This window comes from Periplaneta americana, chromosome 13, assembly GCF_040183065.1.
Source record: "Periplaneta americana isolate PAMFEO1 chromosome 13, P.americana_PAMFEO1_priV1, whole genome shotgun sequence".
NCBI classification, from domain to species: Eukaryota; Metazoa; Arthropoda; class Insecta; order Blattodea; family Blattidae; genus Periplaneta; species Periplaneta americana.
Genome location: NC_091129.1, coordinates 50,705,154 through 50,732,317, shown reverse-complemented (window position 1 = coordinate 50,732,317; position 27,164 = coordinate 50,705,154). Strand labels below are relative to the sequence as shown.

The 27,164-nt window shown below is 35.6% G+C and overlaps 1 protein-coding gene across 1 annotated transcript in view; it reads left to right on the top strand.

Moving 5' to 3' along the window:
- The window catches only part of LOC138711880 (facilitated trehalose transporter Tret1-like), a 51,964-nt gene that overhangs the window by 496 nt on the left and 24,304 nt on the right, over window positions 1-27,164 (top strand). The window lies entirely within an intron of this gene.

Here is a 27,164-nt window from a genome sequence, read left to right as displayed (position 1 = left end):
CATATTTTTTTTATAACTCTCTTGTCAGAATGTAGAGGTTTTTTTTTTTCAATTGAATGTTTATTTATAATATATTATACGAAAAAAAAGCTTATATGAATCAATTTAATGGAAAAAGTTATTTAAAAAAATTAACTAATATCGTCTTCTTCTTTGTTTTTGCACATAGCTCGGTTGTTCGTTTGCTACACAATCACAGATCATACCTCTATAGTCGCAACAATCGTTCGCTCTCTTCTTCTCTTTTTTTGTTTGCTCTGCCTCTCTCTCGCTGCTCACTTGGCATTTTTGGCCTTGTCTTATATAACACAAACTCAACAATGTATTCTTCCAGGAACGTTTGAAAACTGGATTTTATTACCTCTTGATCCTACTAGCAAGTGCGACATAACGCATAAATAAAATGTAAATGTGTACGTAAAAAAATTATTTTTGAAACTTCATTTATTGGATCCTATATTGCTCTGTGACATATTAGGGTTATTATAATCCTACAATATAACGGAATGATTACATTAAAAACTTTACACTTCATACACATTAATAATTACAATAACTACAAATTATGTTACAATTCAGCGGCAGAAATTACAGTAAACCAGCAGCTATTGACAGTTTAATTTTGTTTAATTCTCTCGAACAGCATTCCTTCTGGAACACAAAGAAAGAAGATATATATATATATATATATATATATATATATATATATATATATATATATAAGTTTATATATATATATACCATATCGTCAGTTTACAAGCAAAACACATTAACTAAACAATAATACTTCTGAGGAAATGGCCTATATAATGCACATAATATATGCGTATAGACTTAGAATTCGAAATTAAAATACATTTAAACAGATACAACTTACTAAAATTAATATTTTGAGGATTCAGTTTTTTTTAGAAGAAAAACGCCCTTTTCTCAGAAATAATAATATTCACTTCATTCGTTTTGCTTGTAAGCCGACAATAATAAGAATAGGCCTATTAGGTTGTCACTCAAAATTAAAATTTTGAGAAGTCAATTCTCACCACTGAATTTTGTTCACTCTATTAATTGAATATTAAATAGGAAATTTGAATATAATTTGTCATTATTTAGGGGTCGCTCAATACACGTGAACATATATATATATATACATCAACATTCCAGATTTTATGAAAAGTCATTTGTATTGCATTTCCTGTACAATTGTCAGATTATTTGGATTTGGGTATCGCTAGTGGTGGTTTTATATTACCTTCAGAAGATACTGCTCTGTTCTTCTTGATTAGTTACCACAGGGTTGAAAGATTGTATCAGCGAAATACTACGTTCTCCTGAATTGTCAGCTGCTTGGAGATTGCTGACCCTCTGTTTGGCTAGAATGAAGTCTTAATTTTTCTCCCAGGTCCTAGGACCTGTTTTACGAAATTCGTCAGAAACATTCAAAACCACACACAAATCCTTGTTATTCTTTGAAACAATGTCTGGCAGTTTCTTTACTGCAACGTTTTGTTCACTAATTTTAATTCATTGTGGAATGGGTTCCTCTCCTGGTTGATCTGATGATGGCTACTTTTATCTCTAAAATCATCGAAAAATGCAATACCAATTATAATTTCGCTTAAATTCCACGAATACTCTGAGAAACTTTGCAGCATATTAATTTGTTTTCACACTTTATACAATTCTCCAGCAATACAAGCGTCCTTGGAGCAAACGCAACATATGGTGCTGTAAAGAATTATTTTACATAATTTCATTGTACAGATTGAACTCACGAAGGCAAGATAGTGCTCGGCCTGTTATGTGAAACTGTAATCGAAAAAAGTACAGGGACATCATTTTATTTTTACTAACATTTTTAATATTAACCTAACTATACCGTTGGATCAACGCCGTTTGTTACCCCATTCCACGATTGGAGTCGATGATACTGGCGTAATATACAAACAAATCACTTTACTAGGTATAGGAGGGAAGAAAAGTAGTTCATCCATTTACGTAAACTAGGAAACATCCCGCTTTTGAGTTTGATCATTTTCATTAGGTTTTTGTTTAATCAAAATACAGTACAGTATTAACAATTAGTGTTTTTACTCACGAACTGAGCTGTCCATGTGGACATATTCATTATGCAGTGTACATTATACTGTCTACAGTACATCAGTGTACAATATAGAGAATGAAGTTAAATTGAAAAATAATCATAATATGGATATTTAAACACATTTTTGAAATTGGTGGCCGTTCATTTCGATACAGATTTCAGTTCTAATGTGCATATTAACGCACTATAGACTACTGTACCTAATCCCAATTACCAGTTTCGTCCTTCGTACTAGTAACTCATGTTGAAATAATTCTGCACCTACTCTATAAAAGAATACCTTACGTACTGTAAATTCAATCTTCACTTCTGTCCGATCCCAAAAGATAAAACTACTCAGACATACTATCTACTGTCCGTCCAAGTGGTTATTTTATTTTTTTATTTTATTGGGTTATTTTACGACGCTGTAACAACATCTAGGTTATTTAGCGTCTGAATGAGATGAAGGTGATAATGCCGGTGAAATGAGTCCGGGGTCCAGCACCGAAAGTTACCCAGCATTTGCTCGTATTGGGTTGAGGGAAAACCCCGGAAAAAACCTCAACCAGGTAACTTGCCCCGACCGGGATTCAAACCCGGGCCACCTGGTTTCGCAGCCAGACGCGCTGACCGTTACTCCACAGGTGTGGACTCCAAGTGGTTATGTCGCAGGGTCGTAGAAAGGGAGGAAATCACGTGGCAGTTAATTACTTAACGAGGCCCTTTCATTTAAGTTATTTTAAACAGTTGTATAATATTACTCAGACGTCAAATTCCTAACAGAAATTAATGTTCTCAGAAAAGAGCTAAGACAGGCCAGCCACTAGTTGGCGAATAAAAGCTGGTGGGGGAAACCGGGATACGACGTAGGCAAATGGACGACAGTACCTGTGCGAAAATGATGCAATATTGAAAGCTCTTTCGTCACTGGAAAACGCGAACATATTTTTGGAACGTACTGTTTCCTATGACCGTAAGGCTACTATGACTGTATATGCGCTCTTGGATCTGTGTGGAGGACGATTGAACTTCATTAGTAGAAGGGGTGGGAGTGAAGTACATTAAAAAACTCAGGTACAATAAAAATTGAAGTAAAAATAAAATGATGTCCCTGTATATCACCAAATAGTGTAACAGTTTTACCTTCCACCTTACTTACAAATAGCTTTCAAAGAAACCGGACATTCATTGTTGCCATCACATAAACCCTCCATCGGTCCCTATCCTGAACAAGATTAATCTAGCTCCTATCATAACATCTCACCTCCCTCAAATCCATTTATTCTCTTATCTTCGACTCGGCCCTCCCAAATCTTTTCCCCTCAGTTCTTCCAAATAACACTATATGCATTTCTGGATTCACTCATACGTAATCCACGTCCGTCTCAAACGCCTGGATTTAATGTTGCTAATTATGTTAGGTGAAGAAAATCTTACAATGCCTGCAGTTCTGAGTTGTTTAACTTTCTCCGTTCTTCTATAACTTATCCTCTTAGACACAAATATTTTCCTAAGCACCTTATTCTCGAACACCATTCTCAAAGAGAGAGACCAAGTTTCAGAACCATACAGAACACCCGGTAATGTAACTGTTTTATAAATTTTAACTTTCATTTTTTTAAAGCAGACTGCATGAGAAAAGCTTCTCAACCGAATAGAAAATAGCAGCATTTGCCACATTTATTCTGCGTTCATTTTCTTCTCTGGTTTCAATTTTGTTATTGTCGCTCCAAGATATTTGAATTTTTGCGCCTTTTGAAAGGATAAATTTTCAATTTTTATGTATCCATTTCATACTATATTTATATACTTTGTTTTTTTTTTTCGGAATTTACTTTCAAACCTATCATATTAATTCAAGTAAAATTCCCTCGTTTTCCATAATAGTTTATGGATTTTCTCCTAATATAATCATGTCATCCGCATAAGCAAGTAGCTGATGTTATCTGTTAAATTTCAAACCTTCTCTGTTTTCCTGGACTTTTCTAATGGCATAATCTAGTGAAGAGTTAAAAACGAATAGTGGTAGTTCATCGCCTTGCTTTAGCCCTCAGTGAATTGGAAAAGCGTCTCTGTTGTACGTTTCACTCAGATACATTTCAATTAATCGAACTAGTTTTTTGGGGACACCAAATTTAATGAGAATATTATGCAAAACTTCTCTCTTAACTCAGTCTTATGTCTTTTTTCACTATCCACCTAGCTCTATGTAAATCATCTGGACAAGTAAGACGTCTCTGGAAAAGGTTTTTCTCCAAGAAAACTGTAAGAGTTGTAACAATTCTTTGCAACCAATTCTAAAATTATATTTAACAAGCTGACCCTGAATGAAACAAATCAAGTATTTTAATTGGATCTAATCGACTAGAAATGGCTTAATCTTAAATACCTGAATCGTATACATTTGTATCAAGCTTCTTCTAAGAACCAGAAAATCTCTGAATGAGCTGGATATTTGGCAACTTGTAGCTCCCATTAATATTATTGTATCTAAAATACGTGCAACAGTACGTTCAAATGATGTCGATAAGCCCAACTCCCAAGGTTTATTTTTAGTTTCTGCTCCAGCAAAATACAGGCTCCACATTTCAAACTTGTATTGCTTGCTTTGGGGTTAGATGACATGAACTGAAATCTTTCAGCCAAATTCCAAATAGGTGTTAGTTAAAATACAATACTTTCTTGTGATATGGCAGTCCAATTTCGGAGCTTCGGAATACCAAGAAATTACATAACCCTCTCCCCTAAAGGTATTATTTAAATTAGGTGTCCATTGAGAATGCAAGTCTTTAATTTTATTTATCACATGATACTCTTTCTGATTGTGATTAGTGTTATCTCCAGGAAATTTTGAAGTTCTCCTGCTGTCTTCTTAACACTATCTTGAATAAGTTACTTTTCGTGAAGGTTTAAGTACAAAAGAAGCTTGAAACTTAACAGTTTGTAGGTAACTTGCTTCCTGTCATGAATTCACTTCCCACAACTACCAACCAAATGCCAGAATGTTTTTCAAACTGCCCTTACTTGCTGGAGATGTCGTTTTTATTGAAAAAAAAAAAGAAGCAGCCATAATGTAGGAAAATACAAAGGCTTTCAGCTATCAGTAAGTTTTGAGAAATGGCAAGGAAACTTAAGGATAATTAATTTTCCACAAGAATGAACAAAATAACGTGGTGAGACCAATATAAACAAAACATTAATTTTTCACCATATATTTGAGTGGCACCCTAATACATTATATAATATGTATTATACACATTACTTGACTCATCACATAAATTGAAAGAAACATCGAATTACAATAACAGCATTTTTAACGTTCATTAGATTCTCTCTTCTCTTTAAAAATAATGAATTGGTTGAAGGTAGCAACTAAGTAAACTCAAGTATTTATATAGATTCATTTTGGTTACTTTTAGATTTTTGTGTTTACATGTGTGTCGGTACTTTTTAGATCAATGATAAGTACAGGAACGCTATTTCATAGCGCTTCATAAAATCACTTGAATAATATAGATCTACAAAAAAACGAAAGGGAACAGGTCCAATGTACCCCAAGGTAAAATAATAATTTTTACTTCATTTATATTTAATTTTTGATCTCGGGAAAATAAGACACCAATGGTTTAACAATTGATATGTTACGTGGACAAAATTTGTGGTAAAGTATATTAAGTAGGCCTACACATTACTGTGACCCACTGTGGCTGTTACCTTTTACTTTCTATGTTATTATAGTGATTTACAAAGTTCTTCAAATTGCGTTCCTATGCTTATCATTTACAATTTTTTACTAAAAACATATAAATGGCTGAAACAATAATTATTGACAACTCTAAGAAGACTTTATACAAACATAAAAATCCGGGTCCCGGTTGCAATAATTTGAAACAGTAGTCTTACAATGTGCTGGTCATATGAAAAGGGAGTCCTGCTAATGTGAGAGATAAGGCGCCTAGTTCTACCGACCACAGTCCAATCATTGACATTACTGTGGCTCATTACTATGTTATCTTAGTGATTTACAAAGTCCTTGAAATTGCGTTCCTATGGCTTTTCATTTACCATTTTTTAATAAAAAGATATAAAAGCTGAAACAATTATTGACAATTCTAAGAAAGCTTTATACAAAAATAAAAATCCGGGTCCTGGTTGCAAGTAATTTGAAACAGTAGTCATACAATGTGCTGGTCATATGAAAAGGGAGTCCTGCTAATGTGAGAGATAAGGCGCCAAGTTCCATTGACCAAACAGTCCAATCATTGAGATGAGGTGATAACATAATTATTATCGTAGGTTTAATAAAATATATATGCAGACTCTGAAAAATAATAATATAAGGAACGGTAAAATCTTCCGAGAAATTAAATGAAATAGGCCATCACAATTAAAATATTACGATTATGATGAGTTAAATAAAATATGTTCCTCGGTACATAACCATCTTTGGAAGAATAGCGGTATGTATTCTTCTCGGTGAATTCCTGATCAGTAGGTGCAAGTCCTGTCAAGAATCATGACCTTTAAGGACAAAAAAATCTTTAGTAACACAAGTAAACAAGTCTGTTTCCACTGCTCGAAATATATATTTATAACTCCAGTATATTCTTAAAAGCAACGTTAAGTTGCATGACCGAAAAATAGAATTATGAAAAAAAAAAACACAGACACGTACGTAATAAGATAATACGTTATCTACCAGACGTTTCAGACAGTTAAGACCAGTGACTAAAGCATGTTTTTTTTTTTTTAACGAGTTCAAGGTTCCACAGTGTATTACTCTTCCTGTTGTTGTATGTTTCAATCTTGAGCAGTTCCTAAGCGTCACTCGCAGACACTAATTCTATCCGACATGGTTTTAGGATTAGATCTAGGTATAGCCCGTAAAATCTCTTAAGCGCATGGGTCACTTACCTAAGCAAGGACTGCACTTCAACTCAGTCCCATTTCCGGTGACACCGATAACATCGTATATGAAATCAAACTGACCAAGAAAACAGATGGGAATTAAAGGTTACATCACAATATTTTCTTATGGTGCATACATCCGTCGCTCAATTCAACACCTCTCTGCCATACTATGTAGTCTACCTATAAACCCGTCGCCTCTAACACCATTTCACAAACTTCTATAGTCAATCAGCCTGTGCTTTGTGGTAACTTTGATTTTGATGCAATGAATCCTTGCGTTGTTGATCAAAGTTTCATCAGTCAACAAGGCGAGTGTTTGATTGTGATTGATTAATAATTATAAATAGGCTAGAACTTTGCAGTAAATTGAAGAGAAAAGCAATTAAATAAAGTTGTGACAGATCCAGCAAAACTTTTTTGGTTGGTTACTTAACGACGTTGTATCAACTGCTAGGTTATTTAGCGTCGATGGGAATAGTGATAGCGAGAATATATTTGGCGAGATGAGGCCTAGGATTCGCCATACGTTACCTGACATTCGCCCCCAGCAAAATTATTCACAAGGAATGCAAGCAGGTAATATAACAACTTGGACTTTCCATACTTATGCTTATTCGAAATACTATTTACCGGGCTAGAAGAGTGGAATTTTCTAAAATGCCATCATCATCATCATCATCATCATCATCATCATTATCAGAACTACTTTAAGTGCTTAGAACAGTGAATGTAAAAACAAACAGAGAAGAAGAGTAGACTGCCTCCGTGATCTGTTGGTCAGCATGCTGGGTTCCAGGGCTTCCAGATCTGGAGGTCCCGGGCTCGGCTCTCAGTGAATTTTTCTTGAAGAAGAAACATTTCCTGTGTGTCTAGAGTCTGGAAATTTGTACGAATGTGAGCGTGCCGGATTAATATTAATTAGCCTACCTTCAAAAATATAAAATACAATATATCAGGACTGTCGCTGGGCAGTAACCTGATCACAACTTTCAGCGTCACTTGTTGACAAGCCACTCTATCAGTTAGCACTAATAGATGCTAAAGTTTTAACAACAACGAAAAAAAAAAAAAAAAAGAGTTTTTAGGCCTACTTGTGAACGACAGTATTAACAACATTATTACGTTTCTGACACAAACTAATTTGAATATTCTTTGCTGAATCGGAACTCTCTACGTGGACGGAACATCTAGAACAGCGTGGTCAGCACATCACCCTGGGGCCAGCGTCACTTACCCGCGGAGAACACACTGCACCATGGTGCACTCGTAGCTGCTAGCGGGGTATGATCTCTACCTCTTCCTGCTGCACGATGGGGCACACGGGACGGCTCCGCTTACACTTTGCACATTTCAGCGAGTATTGACGACCACTGACCTACAACTTCACCAAAATTGTTTCATCAGTTTTTCATCATTCGACTTAATCATGGTGTTTACGTACCTCTGGTTTTCTTTTTACTTCCCAATAAAGCCAGAGAGACATACATCATTGCATTAGAGTATTTGGTTTCTGAATGTCGCAAATTAAATTAAAAAATAGCAGCTACAAAAGCCTTCTCGCGCAAAATTGGTGGAGAAAAATCCAAGAGATCCATTTAGCAACAGAATATCCTATCGTAATAAAGATTCCGAACTAGGACTATTTCTTAAGTTATTTTTTGGCCTTACATTTTTATCATCAGAAGATGTGAACAAATGTTTTACTGATGATTTAACAGTATTACAAATAAATGACGCAAGGATTCAACAGTTGTGCTTATCTGCTACAGATACACATAACATTAAATTCTGAATTTCCACCAAATATATGAACTGAGAAATCGCCCGCCAGCAGGAACTACAAATTGTTAGGAGTCATTTCACTGGAAGTGAACATGTTTTATTCTTATAAGCGAATAACGTTCCTAGGAGAAATCAAATATTAGTAAAAGAGAGTTTCATCGGAGCTAAAACAGACAAAATAATATAATAATGCGGTACTCTCTCGCCTAGACTTGTGACATCAGCTTCTTTTAAATACCTCCCTACCACTACTTAATTGTAATATGTTGTTTAGCCAACTGTCCGAAGACAAGTTTCAACCTCATAAGTGACATCAATAAAACATAACTCATGAGGTAACTAAGCCAGGAGATAAAGGGGTATGGTGGCCAGTTCCTTTCCCCTTCCATTGCATCGCATCGCTGACTAGTAACATATTATATTAATCAGACTTTCAGATGCATACAAACAATATTGTTCTTCTCTGACACATATCAAGTCAGATGTACTGCAATTATAATAGATGTGAATGGGTGAGAATTAAAAGGCACTAAGTGATATTTTTCGATAAAGTGAGTTATACATTGCTTCTTATATTTTAAAGACAGCCTTATCGATTGCTAATGAAAGGAACTATCCACAACAACTGTGTAGGGGACCAGATTACAACATATTCTTTAGAGTTGGTGAAGAAAGGAATTAACTGTTGCACTTAGTTCCGTTCAATTCCAAAAGTTGACTTCACAATGGTTGCATTTATGTGAAAAATAAATGAATATGTATTTGCATGGAGAAAATCTTTGTACTCTTTTAAAGTTTAATTTGTTAGCTTTTCATAGTGGACGAAATAGTCAGTGAACGAAAACATAATGGAATTATTTAGGAAAACAGTAGTTTGGAACGGATTCTGAAGGAGGACAAGATCAGTTAAGATTTTCTTGGTAAAGGTAAGACTCAAACCGTTTAGAAATGTATAGAAAAACTTTCATAAGCCTTCACTTTATACCACAGAAAAGGGTTTTTACGTTTGGTCTCAGGCTGTTTTCCTGGTAGAGGACATTCGTTTTGTGATTGAGATAAGACATTTGACCTTGCATAACTAATAATAAAGTAATCTGATGTGCTAATTTATTGCCTGATACTTAAGTAGAATTGAAAGGAACTAAGTGCAATACATTAATTTATATCTCTGATAACTGTAATATTGTAATGATGTCTTATGTTTTTAGCTATATGTCCACTAATTATTTCAGAGGTTGCAATTTAATTTTATGTTTGCAAAAATTACAATAAACTAATCTGAAATGCTAATTTATTGTGTGACACTTCCATGTAGAATTGAAATAAACTAATTAAAATGAATTAATGTTTTTCTCTAACTACAGTAAAATAGAAAATTAATATTTACATTCAATTTTTGACATCAGTGACCCATTTTATACTTCTCTGAAAAATATAATAACGTAAACATTAAAAATCTAACTTTCCGACACTTTTCTCAATTTACCGAAAACCACACAAACTGTAATTCGTTCCTTTCACGAATTACCAATTGATGTACATATTAGCTAGGGCCTCAATCAGAGGTAAATTATAATTTATATAGCTAATATAAATTTATACGACAAATCCGATACGCCAAACAGAATTTTTAACCATACCTGCAGATACTTTACAGATAGTTCTAAGTCTATGAAAATAGGGAGAAAAATTTTGTTTAGCACATTTCATGTTTGACCCGTGTCTCAATTGAGTTCATGTTTGATCCTGTGCTCAGTTGATGTGTATTTCGTTATAGGGCCTTTGGTCCACTATCTTTCGTCCGCTTTTTTTGTCCACTGACACATTTGTCTATTTCATGATTCGTCCCTTAAGTTTTGTCCACTGACCATTTAGTCCATTTTCATGCTTCGTCCATTATGTTTTCGTTCACTGACTATTTCGTCCACTATGGCAAAAATATATGAAATGAAACATATTTTATTTGGTGAAAATGTAATTAAATGTGTTGTTGAATGTACATACTGTTTGTATTATAAGCATGATTAGTCATCATTTTCTTCTTCCTGAAGAACTTCAGCAGAATTAATTTTTAATCTATATGAAATTTCTCTCAGATATGTTTACAGCCGGCCGTCGATCTTGTTGCCTTCAAACTATTTCCCTGATGCATTCATGATTATTGACATATGTCTCACTTAATGGTGCACGGCCTCTCGTGTGTCCTCCCAACAATATGAAATAATCACCTGCCCATTTAATTTCTGTTCATCCAGAAAGACTTCCAAAAACGTTCAAATGCTGAAACGATGAACAACCATGAGTTTTTTAAATTTACTATGCCAACCATCGACAGCATTGTTAGTCCTCTGTTCCCCACTCAAGACTGCTTCGTACACATTCCATATTTCCGGTGGAAATCTTTCATTGCGCCCCCTTGTCCTTCCTCTTCTGGAAAGATCCTCATGCATGTCTCAGTGCTTCTTTTAGTTGACTTCTCCAGTTCTCTTGATACTTTGCCCAGCATGATGACCTATTGCTAGCAAAGTGGGCTTTCAGTCGTCTGTTCACCATCCTTTCTGTCGTTCAACTCTACTGGTGCCGATTCTTGAGTCGCAAGCTGTTGTTTTGTATGCATCTGTTGTAGTTTATTCTAATGGCATGACTTACCATCTTTAAATTAATGTACACTCATGGAAAAAAAAACTGGCAACCTGAGAACTATCTTCATAGCGGCCATGCAGTACAGCTGTTCAGAAATTTTACATCATATTATCTTTATGATTTCACTCACTGTTATCCTTCTACACCTTTACAACGACTCTAACCCTGTTCTGCCGTTATCTGTCTCTAATTTAGATACTGATGTAAATCACGAAACTTACAAATATAGCTACGAATTTAACAACAAACAAGTTTTCAGGTTCCCGTGATTTTCACCGCACATAAATGTAGAAAGGACATTCGCAAAGACTTATTGCTGAAGTGTGCAGTAGCTTATTGCCAAAATGCTTAAATATGAAACAAAAGCCACTGTGTTCAGTCCCCGCTAATTATTTGATTTTTTCTTAATTTGTATTTTCACGTGATATTACTTATATTCCACTATCGCTCTTTTTTGCCCTTATTGTGTCTTATTAGTATGGCAATTTTCTAACCAATCCAAAACAGTGACCCATTTTCTTTTATGGTGCACATTTGCTGCTGTTAGCATTCCGCAATTGATATTATTGTGTTTGCGCCCGACGAGAGTTTAACTTTGATAAAAGACCTTGTGCTATTAAAGTATATCGATATAGAACAATAATACACTTAAAAGAAAATACAATCAAATTATGATGATAAATTACTTCGAAGTGAAAATGTCAAATAGCTTTGACAGGTTTTCCTTAAGTAATGTTTCTATCTGCAACTCATGTTGTATTGGCTATGGTACATGTTTTCGTTGTTAAAACCCCATGAGGATCAAAAATGTTAATGAGATATATTTTGTCTTTCGTTCATAAAACTAAAAAGTTAATTCAAAAACTCAGCAATTAAATTCACGTAACCCTTTCATACATAAGTCATTCTTATTTCCTTTAGTTAATATTTAATTATTAACGTTATGCAGTAATTCCAGTTAGGCTATAAAAAGACTACAAGTTTCATTTAAAGAAACACATTAACTACACTCTGTAAATTGTTTTTGAATTTGTTGTTGTTTAGTCAACTATCCGAAGACAGGTCTGAACCTCACAAGTGATACCAAAAGGCACCAATTATGAGGCAACTAGGCCAGGAGATAGGGTAGGGTGGTCAGTTCCTTTCCCCCTCCATTGCATACACCACCGATTAGCTACATGTTACACTAATAAGACTTCAGATGCATACAATCAAGTGTTCTTCCTCGACAGATATCGTCATTTTGAATTTATGATGATTTTATTTAAATGGAACGCTATACATTTTTTTTCACATATTCTAGAGATGGGAACGATATATCGGTTTTTACGAAATACCGATATTTTCGTTTTGATATATCGATATATCGATATCGAAATTTTGATTCAATTTATCGTATAATATATTGGTTTTCTCATAAATTTATCGGTTTTTTTATATTTGTTTTTGTTTTTGTGGAATTATTATGAGCAACAAAATCCACACTAGTTAACTCCGATAATTCCCTGAGAGATGACATTAATGAAAGTGAGTAGTTACATAATTGTGCAATCTTGAAATATCCAATCCAATCAATACCTTTCTCTGATTGGCTGGTCTAGAATTCGAATTAAAACTATTTAATATGCAGTACCAAATTCAAAATCCAACGTGTGCGAACGTGAGACTGAGACGGGAGCTTTATCTACTACTGTTTTAGTATTAATTTCTCCAAGGCAGGAGCAACTGCCACTCTGAAAAGGAAGAGTTTGACTTCAAAACTTTTATTTCTGTGTTTTTAAATGGAAAGAGAAACAAGGATGTAACACTGATTTGAGATTTGTTTACAGCTAGGATTTCTATGCACAACCTAGTACTGACATTGTTTTATTATTATAGCCTATATTTTAGTACATAAAAATTTTATCCCCATAATCACCATCATCATTATCATCATCATCACCACCATTGAGATTTTGAATGTTGGAGTGTAACAATAACTTGCAATGGGAACTTACTATAGAAGGTTTGTATCAAATCGCAATTATTGTGAAGTTTGTCAAAACTTGTAACATTCTAAGTACTATTTACTTACATTTAAAAATGCATACAAGTACTGTTTACTTAGATTTAAAAATGATTACGTTGTTATCTAGAAAAGAGTATTATATTTGTATCCTCGATTGAATCCTATATAAAATTAGAATAATTGAATCGTGGATTGGAAAAAACTGATGGGGATCCTAACGAAAATTGGAGTGGATTGGAAACAGAGAAGGTTTTTCAGTAACCTACAAATGAAAAGAGTCAAAGGAGAAGAAATGTCAGAAGCAAGTAAAATAGGGAGAAGAGTACGACAAGGATGCCCTTTATCACGTACATTGTTCAACATCTACTTGGAGGATGTAGTGAAGAACTGTTTTCAGAACATGGGAGGAGTGATAGTAGGAGGAAGAAGAATAATGTGTTTAAGATTTGCTGATATGGCATTGTTAGATAATACTAAAAGATAAGCTACTGGAGCTAAATGACAGCTGTGAGCAATATGGAATGAAGATAATTGCCAACAAGACGCAAACCATGGTCATAGGAAGAAACGTAAAGAAGGTGGACTTGTGAATTCTAAATGAGGCAGTAGAGCAAGTGAACAGCTTCAAATACTTGTGGTGTACTATAAGCAGTAACATGAACTACTGCCAAGAAGTCAAAAGGAGAATAGCAATGGCAAAGGAAGCTTTTAATAGAAAAATGAGCATCTTCTGCGGACCTATGGAGAAAGAACTAAGGAAGAGACTAGTGAAGTGCTTTGTGTGGAGTGTAGAATTGTATGGGGGCAGAAACATGGAGCAAATAGAAGCATTTGGAATGTGGATATGGAGAAGGCTGGAGCGTGTGAAATGGACAGACAGTGTAAGAAACGAAGCTGTGTTGGAAAGAGTGGATGAAGAAAAAATGATGCTGAAACTGATCAGGAGGAGGAAAAGGAATTGGCTGAGAAGAAACTACCTACTGAAGGATGTACTAGAAGGAATGGTGAACGGGAGAAAAGTTCGGGGCAGAAGAAGATATCAGACGATAAACGACATTAAGATAGATGGATCATATGAGGAGACAAAGAGAAAGGCAGAAAATAGGAAAGAGTGGAGAGTGCTCTGTTTGCAGTGAAAGACCTGCCTTTGGGCAGAACACTGTGAATGAATGAGTGTTTCATTGTCAAATTCTGACCCATATAGAGTTCACTTAACACTTTCCCATTGTATCATTTAAGCTCATCTTACCGCCACCATAATTTTGATTTAGGTTAGGAACTACATAATAATAAAATTATGATATCGAAAATGTATTGTTTATCGTTGCAATTTTATATTTAATCTCTTGATTGTTATGATGTTAATTTCAATTCTAATAAGGAGTAGGCTATTAAAATTTAAGCTTATTGTAATAAATGTACGCCCACAAATGTAATTGCATTAGTAGACCTATCTATTAATTTGCTTACGAGATAGCGATATATCGAATCGTTTCGATATATTTTCTGCAATATATATCGTTTATCGAAATTAGGTTTGCAATATATTGCAATATCAATATATCGGTATTTAAATTATTTCCCCCATCTCTAATATTCCAGTACTTCATTAATTATACAGTAGAGTGAAATACACAGTGATTTGATAACACTAGTCATATATAAATTATAAATTATTCTCCTGGTCTACGTATGTTTCAATATTACAATATGCTTCTGCGAGTATTAACAATATTAGTGTTATATCTTCCCACTTGATTACAAAAAGTTGGTGACAAGAGAGGTTATTAGCGTGTATATTAAATAGACGCTCAAAAACAGCCCTCTTCTGGGCTACATAATTTCCCCAAAATATATTAAAAACATGTAATAATTCTGAATAACATGTTCTAATTGCAGAGATGTAATACAGTTAGACCCTAATAATAAACAGTCACACCCTGGGACCGAACAATGATTTTTTTCTTTAGCAGGCTGACACGTTTGTTATCCATTCAGCTAGGAATGAGATGCGGGATGTATGCGTATAACATTGAAGTAATCCGTGTCGCTACAGCCTATGAAGGGCCCAGATCCACAAGCCTGCTGCTGGCCTCACGTTCATATGCCGAAGCAGAGGTGGACGATCATCTAACTAGAATGGAGGTATCGTGTAGTTAGCACGATGATCCAGCCTTTATAATTGGCTTTCGCAACCGGATTTCGCTACTTATTGTAGCTCCCAAAGTGCATCACGATGCTGAGTGGGCAACGATCCCATACACTGGCCGAAATTTCATGAGAAAATTTCTTTCACCATGTGGACTCGAACTAGAGCGCATTCCCTAATGCGAGTCCTAGACAGGATGCCTTAGACAACGATGCCACGGTGCGGGACTATAACACTGATAGTGATTGGCATAATATATTAATATTATCTCTAATATCTATTTTTCGATCAACACGCATTTACACATATAAATTCTAACTCTTGATTACTATGCATATTCTCGTGTACCACAATATTTGAATTAATTTTAATTGTCTTAATGTAATTTATATTCAGGTTAAATTTATACCGTTAACTGTACCGTTTGGCGGTCAATTGAAAAAAAAAAAACACGGCCGGTCATGTTTGTTTCTGTGAGTGTACATACTTAGCTGTCGTTGCGGAATCTTTCACTCTGTTATCTTTCTAACCTCTTCGGCCCCAATTCTGTCTTTCAAACTGGCTCTTAGTATCTGTCTGTATTGTAACGAAATATTAAACTTCATTATTTATAAGGTTTATTGAATTCTTTCTATCGCGTTTTACATTTTCATTATACCTACTAAATGAAACACAAAGTACCATACTACTCAAAAATATTTAAATATCCTCAGTCAAAAAACACATTTTCTGGTTTCCTGAAACCCAGAAAGTAGTTCTGAGCGTGCCGTCTTTTCTCGGTGCATGCAGCAAAGTGTAGGCTATTATGTTGAACTCGATTAATGTATTGCAATCAGTTTCTTCAATATTGAGCAATTTATTTATCGACGTACATTATTTACTGAAGTTTGTTTGTAGTTCCTGAGTTTCAACGTAATAAATATCAAGATATATAATGTAAGTCATGGTTAATTTTCCTGTGCTTATGTATAGGTTATTTGAATAGGTACCTATAAAACAATATTTATAAGAGTTGGATTAAAATGATTTCGACACACGAGAGGAATAAATTGGGGCAAATATTACTTAGCATGAGATCAATTTGTTGGGGCCGATAAGATCAAGTTTTCATTTCAAGCAGGCATATTTAAGCGGTTCACAATCGCTGAATTTATCTGAATTTCTTCTGTATTTTTTACAACAAGCTAAGGAAAATGCTGTGACGGTTTTAGTTTTATACACGCATTTCGTTCTGAAGGATATTCATTTTTACATTAGTTGCTAATCTACAAATTGTTTCATATTATTTGACTTGTTATACTGCTGTCTTTAGTTTTTCTATAGTCACACCGAACAACCAAGATGCGAGTTCAACCACAATCACTAGATCAAGAAAACTTGGGCCGCTCAGGGATTGAAGCCAATGCTTTTGGGATAAATTCTGGAATACCCGAACGCAAAGCCAAATTTGTCTTCACAATGAAATTTAGCTGTCTTGGTAACTCAATTGGTAGAGCGCTGGCTTACGTCGATCGTGGACCCAAATTCAAACTTCTGAGATGGCGGAGTTGTACATCTATTGGACAAAGTCAAAATTGTGGAAGATTATCTGGATTCTCCCATTTCTCCCTCGTCATTCAACCATTATTATCCACATCCCCTTTCGGTATCACCTCCGCCTGGAAAAGTAGGGCACCATTTATGTTTACATGGCATCGAATCGATCGTCCGCCATGGTAGGTCTTCCTCGCGGATTTTCCAAAGATTGGTAGATGGCAATGGTTGTGGATTCTAGACAAATCATATATCTGCATAGGAAGCACCGAAACTACTCCACTCAAAGTTCTTGCTTGCCTGACAGGGATATGACGACTCCTGTGCATCTATGAGGTACCTACGGCAGATAATCACCAGAATTACGGCATGAAGATTTGATGACTGGAGAGGAATGTGTAAGTGAGTGTGAACAGTTGTGTTACCAGCTTAGCCGAGCAGCTGAAACAGCACGTAACTTATTCGATCACAGGTGCATTAAAATATCTACTTAGGTTGGGATAGACCTACCTAAGGAATCTCACTCGATAAGCATCTATACCTCTTACATTTCGAAGTAACAAAGCCAAGATTATTGCTTATTTTACAGAATTTGAATCACAACTCACGAGTGTTTATGTCATTAATCTGTTTCCTTCGCTCCTCCCAAGATTTCTTAATATCCCTAAATTCGATAAATACACTAACAGGAGAGGTTGTCACATCGATGTCATAGTTTTTCATAAAAAGACCAGTGTCACAGCGTTCTCTCTCATAGGCCTTAATTCTCCTGAAAATAAAACATATATAGGCTTACTCGTATAGATTTTTTATGGACTTGGAAGAAAAGAAGAGACTAAAGAAGTGCTTTGTGTGGAGTGTAGCATTATATGGGACAGAAACATGGAAATTACGACGAAGTGAAGAGAAGCAAATATAAGAATTTGAACTGTGGATATGAATAAAGATGGAGCGTGTGAAATGGACAGAGTAAGAAACGAAGCTCTGTTGGATAGAGTGGATGAAGAAAGAATGATGCTGAAACTGAGTAGAAACAGGAAAAGGAATTGGCTGGGTTACTGTTTGAGAAGAAACTGCCTACTGAAGAATGCACTGGAAGCAATGATGAACGGGAGAAGACTTCGTGGCAGAAAAGATATCAGATGATAGAGACGACACTAAGATAAAAAGATCATACGAGGAGACAAAGACGAAGGTAGAAAATAGGAAAGACTGGAGAATCCTGGGTTTGCAGTGAACGACCTGCCCTTGGGCAGAACATTATGAATGAATATATAGGCTATATACTGTAATTATATATATTGGAGCAAATTGTGTAATATTCGTATTTATTGAAAATGCTATTTAACATCAGTCAGAAACTTGGATTTTGTTTAGTTGATAGAGAATAAAAAACCGAGACATACCTGTCTCGGCATTTTCTACAATATGATCCAGATAAGCTGAAAATAAATTTTAGAAACTCCTTAAGAGGCCCTACGTAGTCCTTTCCTGCGCGCATAGACTCTCATTGTCCCTCGTTACTACTGTCACACTGAGTGAAGGTCATTCCGTATCTGTTCATAGGCATAGCTGCCACAGTACCATGATGAGTCAGAAGTAGTGGCGGCTCGTGAACTTGTGAATTGGGAGAGCTGCAGTAGATTTTGGTACATACAAATTTCACTTCTTGATATCATTACCAATAAGTATAGGACACAATTAAATGCACTACATATAGAAAAACCAAAACTCCCTGACTTAGTTGGGAGATATCTGTGGCATCATTTGCTTTAAAAAAAAAACTGATACCATCGATTTCAGTCTGAATTTCAGATCGGCAGACACTCAACTTGCAATCTACCAGTTCATTCTGAATTGTCTTAGAATTACCTTTAAACAGTGACATGTTCCAAATGATTTTTGAGAGGCTCGTTTAGATTACTCACGAACTTAGCAACCCACGAAACACACCAGGGTTCTTCGAATCGTTTTTTCATCATGTCCCCTAAGGGGAAGTTCATATTGGCCACAAAATTTGATACAATTAATGTATTTTTAATTAATTTCACGATTTTTTCTCACTTCTTGATTATGTTTGAGAATGTTTGTTCTGTTTGTTTCACTTAATTGCACAGCAGTATGAGTTTTGCCTAACATTGCCAATGAAACAACATTTTTCAGGTGAGACTGCGAAGATTCGTGCATTTTGCTTTTTAGGGGCAAATTCCTAAATGTGTCACACCACTCCTAATCCATGCAGCATCACCATCGAAGAGGAGGCAAGGAAACCAAACTACAGATTTTTTTTTTTTTTTTGTTCACATCCACGTAACCACAAATGCTTAGCGTAAATTTCATTGTTATACTTCCTTACATATATATCGTATGCACTATTTTGGCTAGATGAAGCCTGATTAAGATTAAGTCGGGTATCGTACGACCCTTTAATTTCACTTCATTACATCAATCTTCTCCGCAAAGGAAAGATGAGAAAAATAAAATTAATATTCTGTAATTCACACACAATCATGCTTGCAAATTTGCACTGGTTAAGTTACGGTACTAAGACGTCACACCAAAGCAACATTCAGATATACTGATGGTCAACAATTTTCTAAAACTGGAAAAGAAGTCTCTTTCGTATTTAACATGCTATATCAAAAGGATTCTACTCGTGTAATCATTTTGAGTTAGGACAAATATAAGGTTTTGCTGGAGGCTGGATATATACGTAATAATAAGGCAAAAGAGAATATTAATTTCGTTATATTAACTCAATAAGATTCTACAAAAATAAGTATGTGAAAAGAAAAGAAAATTTTGTCATTAATTTTCAAGGGAGTAGAGAATCCATTGACGTAGCATTACAATAGTGGTGTGGAGGGGAGGAAAGATCTTCCCTTGTAGCCTGGCTCTGCAAGCCACGCACTGCAGCGAAATATGGGTTTTAAACAGCGACAGTTTCCCTCTGCTTCCCTTCACCTCTCTACCCCCTGACTAACAAGACACACTCTCTTACGAGCTCTCCCACCCTGCAGATCGCAGGACGACTTTGAATGCAGTGTCAGTTCCAATACAGTCGAAGAGCAAAAAGATTATGCATAAGATAATAGTACATATTCCCGACCAGATGAAATATGAAGCAATTTACCAATAAAAGCTGTAACAATTCTTCTACAAATTAAAATAAATATTATTTTTATTTTCCTGTCAAAGTAGGGAGTGCTGCAGCTCCGCAGCTCTTATGGGCGAGCCGCCCCTGGTCAGAAGTAGACCTATGGTCTGCCCAAAACTACTTCCGACCTGAGAAATGGCGCCTTTAGCATGTTACCATGGCAACCATTCAAATCAACCAATTAAGAGAGACGCGTAACCATGGTAATGGGACGGTGTTGCCGTGTCTATGTTTACAAGCTGCACTTGAATACCACGGCCTAGTGATGAATACAGTGCCCGGAATGACTGAGTTGGGTGGTTACCGTTTGCTTTGTGTGAATTAAAAAAATTATTTAGTTGTATTATTGTTTTAGTGTATAGATAATTATTGTGTTTAAATTATATTACAAGTATTATCTTCGTTGTTATTGGTGGAGTGTGTGACTAGTGTGCGTTTTCTAGTATCTGCCAGATTTTCTAAACATGTGACTTGTGCAATGACGGAAGGAAGTAAAGGCAGGTGGAGAACAAAGAATATTGTACAAGGTGCTGCGTTAAAGAGTCAAGCGTGTGAGATGGTGTGTTATGTGAGAGAGTATTTTGAGAGAGGAAAAAATAATGGCGGACCTCTTTTACCTTTGGCGCAAGTCGTATTGAGAACTGCTGCTTGTGTTAAAATTAATAAGGGCACAATTATCGGTATTGGAAAAGAAAAAGGCTGTGTAGATTTTTAATCATAAATATTTTTACATTTTTTCATCGCCTTTGTAATAATATTACATTGAAGAATACCGACACTCATAAACGTAAAGGCTTCGTATTAAATTTAAACATGTTTTTACACTTTACAGTCCTTTCGACGCTTTTATAATGGTATTACATTGAAGAATACCGGTACTACTACTAATACTACTACTACTGCTATTACTACTAATTATAATAATAGACTAATAAAAATAGTAATGTACACAAATTTTAATGCCTAGTGTTCAACAAATTGGTTAGAAATGTATGTGTTCATGTCAGCCGTTCATTGCTCCAATCTGTCGGCAGCGCGCTCGCTTACACGAAAGATGGGCAACATGACAACACTGCTCCCCCTTCTCTGTTAGCTGTCAAGTTGGAAGTAATTTTGATCAAGATATAATGCTTTACATTGCCCTTTTCAGGATTCTAATCAAAGTATTTTAAGAAACATTTTATGTAACAGAGAAGCATGCTACTATATTAGTTAATAAAAGGACTCACCTTTGTAATGGTGCACTCACTACAGAACTGTGGATGTTAACTGTCGGAAAAGCAAGGAAAACTTCCTGCACCTCATGAATCTCATCATTCCACATTCATACTTTCTTCTCTTAACGTCATTCGGGAAGCACAGGTCTTTGACGTTCATGAAAACATTTCTTTCGACTACTAACTTACTTGTGTACCATGCATATAGCAGCATGTCTTTAAAAACTGGAGCCGACAGCCGAGTATATGTACAAGAGAATGAATTTTTATTTCATCCTCCCTGGAAGAGATATTTCCAGTCCTTTCTAATAGATATGTGCATGTTTGGTGACGTGATATAAATTGTTCAATCTTCCTGTAAAAATACACGTCACACATCTGGCATAATGGTGTACATTTTGGAGGGATAATTTTTTGGAGTACATGTTGGCAAGTTGTCTTCATTAACAAACTTTTCATAGTATATAGCACTGTTTGTTTGCCCACCCCATGAATTTAACATAAGAAAGAACTGTTTTTGTTTCACATATAATATCTAAAAATAAAAAAAAGCGCAAGATCAGTTTTCCTGAAATTGAACATGTAAGAACCACACTTTAGTTCATCCTGTAATTCATTAACCCTTACATTTACTCTAGGCCCAAATTTATCATCAAGTTCCTGCATACACAAAAGCACTTTCGGTAAAAATTTTTCCGAAAACGTTATGGAGTATTGCGCAGTGTACGAATGTGTGACTTTGTTCAGGTCCCCAACAGTAACTACAACTTGTTTTTCTCCTTTGGTAATGTTCTTTTAACGTTGACCTCATACATGCTTCCAGTCTGGTGGTATTAATGACGTAATCAGGATCGAATTGTGAAATGAGGATGGATGCCTGCTTTTGGAAACTATCTGCTGACTGCAGTATTTCCTCTGCCGATAAAGTTTCTCGAGTAGAGACCAGATTCGTTACTTTTCTCTGCCCTATTTTATGTGCTTCTTAAAAGTAACGACCTAGCTGTAACTTGCTGTGAAGTCGAAAGAAGAACTCCGTATTGAAAGGCCGCCTCTGAATCCCACACCTGCAGTCTCTTAAGGGTTGTCACTTGTTCATTCCTTCCTCTGGTCTCCACAAATCTGTCATACACCCACTTATCTATCATCATCATTTTATCGTACACTATACCTCCCGTTTCAGTGTCTCTCCGCCACAATGCAAGAAACCCCTTGTTTTAACAGACGGGAACCCTGATGCTGCAAAGTATGCAAATTCCAGTTCTGATACTCGTGAGCCAAATTTACCACTTTTATTTTTGTGTCCAGTGGTATCCGCTCGTATCTCTGGAGTTTTTTCTGGGCTTGGTTGATAGTCCGAGATATCACTCTCTTCTATTGAGGTAGCACTAGGTGTTTCTGCATCCTTTTCAAGAACAGGTTCATCGAAGATTAATTCTTCTGTATCTTCGAACTTGAAACTCTCTAGAGCTTCCATGAATAAATAAATTTACAGCTTTCCCACCTATCTCTCGAGACTGTAAATTTACTCTACAAACTATCTGATAGTTAAAATAAATGACATAAAAAATTATGTGCATCTAACAAATTAGTAAACTTTCAAATTATGTTTCTTGTAGTAGTTTATTTTGTTATAATTTTAATGACTGTATTTCTACTAGGAAAAAACAGATATCAAATTTTCATGCAGCGAAAAACCATTATCATGATCATGGTAATTTTAAAAAGTAGTAATACATAACGTCTTTACCTTGAAATATCGCACCGCTTCCGCGAGAATAGCTTTATTGACAGTTTCCGCATTTTATCGGAACGTCGGGCGATGTGCTTGTGTCCTTGTCACTCGACATTATTGAACGAGTAGAATAAAATCAACAAACTATAAACATAAGTAAAAAATAACAGGCATAATAACAAAAACAAAAAATAATATAACGTATTGTAAACACAGAGATCGAAGACATCAGTCTGCTACTCGTGAGCGGTGATGAATTTGCATGAAACAGCGACACAAGAACACTTGATAGTGTTTCATATTTTACCTTTTTACTGGTAAACTAGAGCCTATGGGAGAGAAAGCTGAGGCACGGATCGTTTTATTGATGGTGTATTTTCACCAAACAAATCCCCATACAAAACTGTGACATCGATCTGACAACCTCTCCTTGTAAGTGGAAAGTAATTATCTGAGGACAATATCCTTTTTCATTCAAATTATTTTTCTGAACTGCTTAGGATCTGCGTTCTCTTAAGTTTCCGAGTAATGGTTACAAGCTTACAAGAAGACTAAGAGAAGATCGTACATTTCACCTATCTTAAATGGAATATGAAATAGGTAAAGAATTTCTAACGGTTGGAGACAATGTAGCATGAACTTCCTTACAAAAATGCAAGCCTACCACATAAAGGATTTCAAGGCCCTTGTGTGCAAAGGAAGCAAGAACCCCTTTTTCAATAATGTCGGCATTAGGAGGGCACTGTCTTTTATTCTGTACCGGTTTTCAGTTGATAGAAGGCTCTATGTGGGTCCAATACAATTATTATGTGTGTGTGTGTGTGTGTGTGTGTGTGTGTGTGTGTGTGTGTGTGTGTGTGTGTGTGTGTGTGTGTGTGTGTGTGTGTGTGTGTGTGTGTGTGTGTGTGTGTGTGAGAGAGAGAGAGAGAGTTCTGTGACTATCTAGAGCCGTATTCATAGACATTCTTAGCGCGGGTTTCCGGTGGATGACCAGCGAACTAAACGTTTTTCGTATTCATAAACCTGTGTTAAATATGATATGGTATGAATCCTGTACAAGTAACTAGTCGATAGCCGGGGCTAGTTTAGCACGCTCGTAGCGCGGGCTAGTGAAATGTCTATGAATAGCACGGCTAAAGTCTAGACTTAACTGAAATTCACATCTGCCGTCTTGTATGCCGTGACCTTGTTATAGTTTAACTTAATGTGGTTATGAGTTCTTCCTATCTGTTTAGATAGAGCGCTGTCTGTGTAATCAGAATTCACTGCCATGCACGTGAAATTAAAGATGATTGTATTACATTGTATATTCAACATTTTGATCATTTATGTAACCGTTATGTTGTATAACATCAAATAAAGATTATCACTTCAATTAGCCTACATATAAACGAGACTAACGATACAGAAGTCAAGTAGGCCTACAAGGAGACTTGGAACATATGTACATACAACTTAATTTATGATAATGAAGTGATTATAATTTCTAAAATTGAATAGAATTCAAAAAGACTTCTCTTCATCTGTAACAATACATAATGCAAGGCCAGTCTGGCTGCTTATTTGATTCCTGTATGTGGACGAAAATAGTCTAAATTAATACGCCTAAGAGTTTCCAGACCACTATAAGTCGTTCTGAGATAGGTTTATGAGAAAAGTAATAGGAAACTAGTCATTGCATTTCAAGACAAAAACGGGATACTATCTGAAACATCACTACAAGTGCATCACACAATAAACACTTATTATGTAGTCTACGTAGCAATACATAGGCTTATTTATATTAGATTGAATTTGACAATACGGTAAGTTCAATAACTCTCCTCATGCACAGCGCTCTTCCCAATTACAGCAGGCCTACTGTGTTTCCCCCTATCTTAATTCCTGAACAGCCTACCATCTTTAGCAAGATTACTCTGTCTTTCATTTTAACTTCGGAAATCGGAAGGGTAATTTACTTTCAAGAAATGGCTCTTGAAAATACGAGTATGATCTTCAAGCTATACTCATGCTTCACATTCACATTACACTAGACCAATGGTTCTCTACTGTCCCGAGAGATTAGTTTGGTGTGCCGCGAAACTTCTGAGTCTTTATTGTTAGTAAAAGTATTTAAAATAATTTCATTCAATATTTATTTTTGCTTCATACACAAAAGTTCAATTCGTGATGGAATTAAAGACAAACGCATATGCATTTCTTGTTCAACTGAGTAAAGTCTCCAGCGCTTCTTGTTGTTTTTTGGGCCGTATTCGTAGACATTCTTAGCGCGGGTTTCCGGTGGATGATCAGCGAACTAACGTTTTTCGTATTCATAAACCAGTGTTAGCGATATGATATGAAGAGTTCGCAGGAAAAACGATGAATGTCACATTTCTGTTAAGGATTAGATAATGATCTATTTGAGTCTATAACTGCAAGATGTAGTGCTGTTTCTATAGAAAATAAAGGAAAGGGTTACTGTATTCGTGGTGATAACTCTCCTTTTTACCATTTTTCATAAGAACAATATTAAATTTCGTAGTGATCCATTGAATTAAGTAATGACATCAACCTTAACAAAACTGTGATATTCATCGTTTTTCCCGCGAACTCTTCATATGATATGAATCCCGTACAAGTAACCAGTCGATAGCCGGGGCTAGTTTAGCACGCTCGTAGCGCGGGCTAGCGAAATGTATACGAATAGCACCCTTTGTGTCTGTTAGTGTCTTAAGCCCAGTCCATTTTGTTCCAAAATGCTGGATATCGAATTATATATATCTGCTCCGGATTACGTTGAGGGTAATACAGTACATAAAAGGAATTGTTCCATATTCGAATCTTTATGAACAAATCTGATGGAAGTCAGTAATTGACATTTCATACTTATATCAGTAGTTGATTCATTGACCTTGTATTGCAAATACTCGACCGTCGCTTTGCTTTTCACGTACATTGTACTGGATATCTGAAGACATGTTATTAATCCACTAGGAAATAGTATCGTTTGGCAATGGAACCAAAGATATTTTCTCGGCGCCGTCACCTAAATCAATTTCACTATTTCCTTGCAGGCAGGTAAAATTAGTGTAGGGCTGCATTTTTTCGCTACTATTTCGACAACTCTGCCCACTTACGCTTTTTCAGAAATATTTTCTTTTGCCTGCTTTTCTTCCGATGAAAACAACCGGCTAAAATAGTTCTTACCTTTCTCGGATATGTTACTATGTTTGGTATTCAAAAGACTTTTCAATTTACTGGGAGCTGTGGATTCGTTGCTTAGTTTTTCTCCACGCAAGACACATTGCAGTGCAGGACGGTTTCAGGTCCACTGAATGTAAATCCAAAGTTTAAACACCGGTACTATCTTGGTAGTTACGGACTGTTCCAATAGATTCTACGTGCCGCTGTGCTGCTTTCACTACAATTACACTTCAAATTGATTCGATCTCACTTTTGTTACTGTTAAATTATTTTCACTGACTCATCTTAAACTTTTCTCCTTTTAATAAAAATATATCCATACTGAAGTTAGATTAACACAATAATGTAAATAACACGCGTGAAACTAAAAATCAACCTCAAAATATGCCAGAATATGTACAAATTGGCTTTACGACTGAAAGTCTACAAACAACTGACTGGTAAATAGTTGTCACCCCTAATTCGTCAAAGAAGGTCTCAAATGTCGCTAAAAGTCGCTAAATTCAATTTTTAAAGTAAAGAAAATCGTATCTAAAGAAATTGATAAGATTAACAATAACAAAAATGTATCATAACTTTTGGAGATATAAATCATCCATACTGTTATAGGTATGCTTACCATATTATTCTGTAGATGACGACATGGAAGACAAGGATTCATATAGATCGGATGTGGAACGTAAACACGCATCAGTATGTCCAGTCTTCCACAGGATACTTCCACGAAATCTAGATGCTCTGATATGAATTCTGTTGCGTAGTT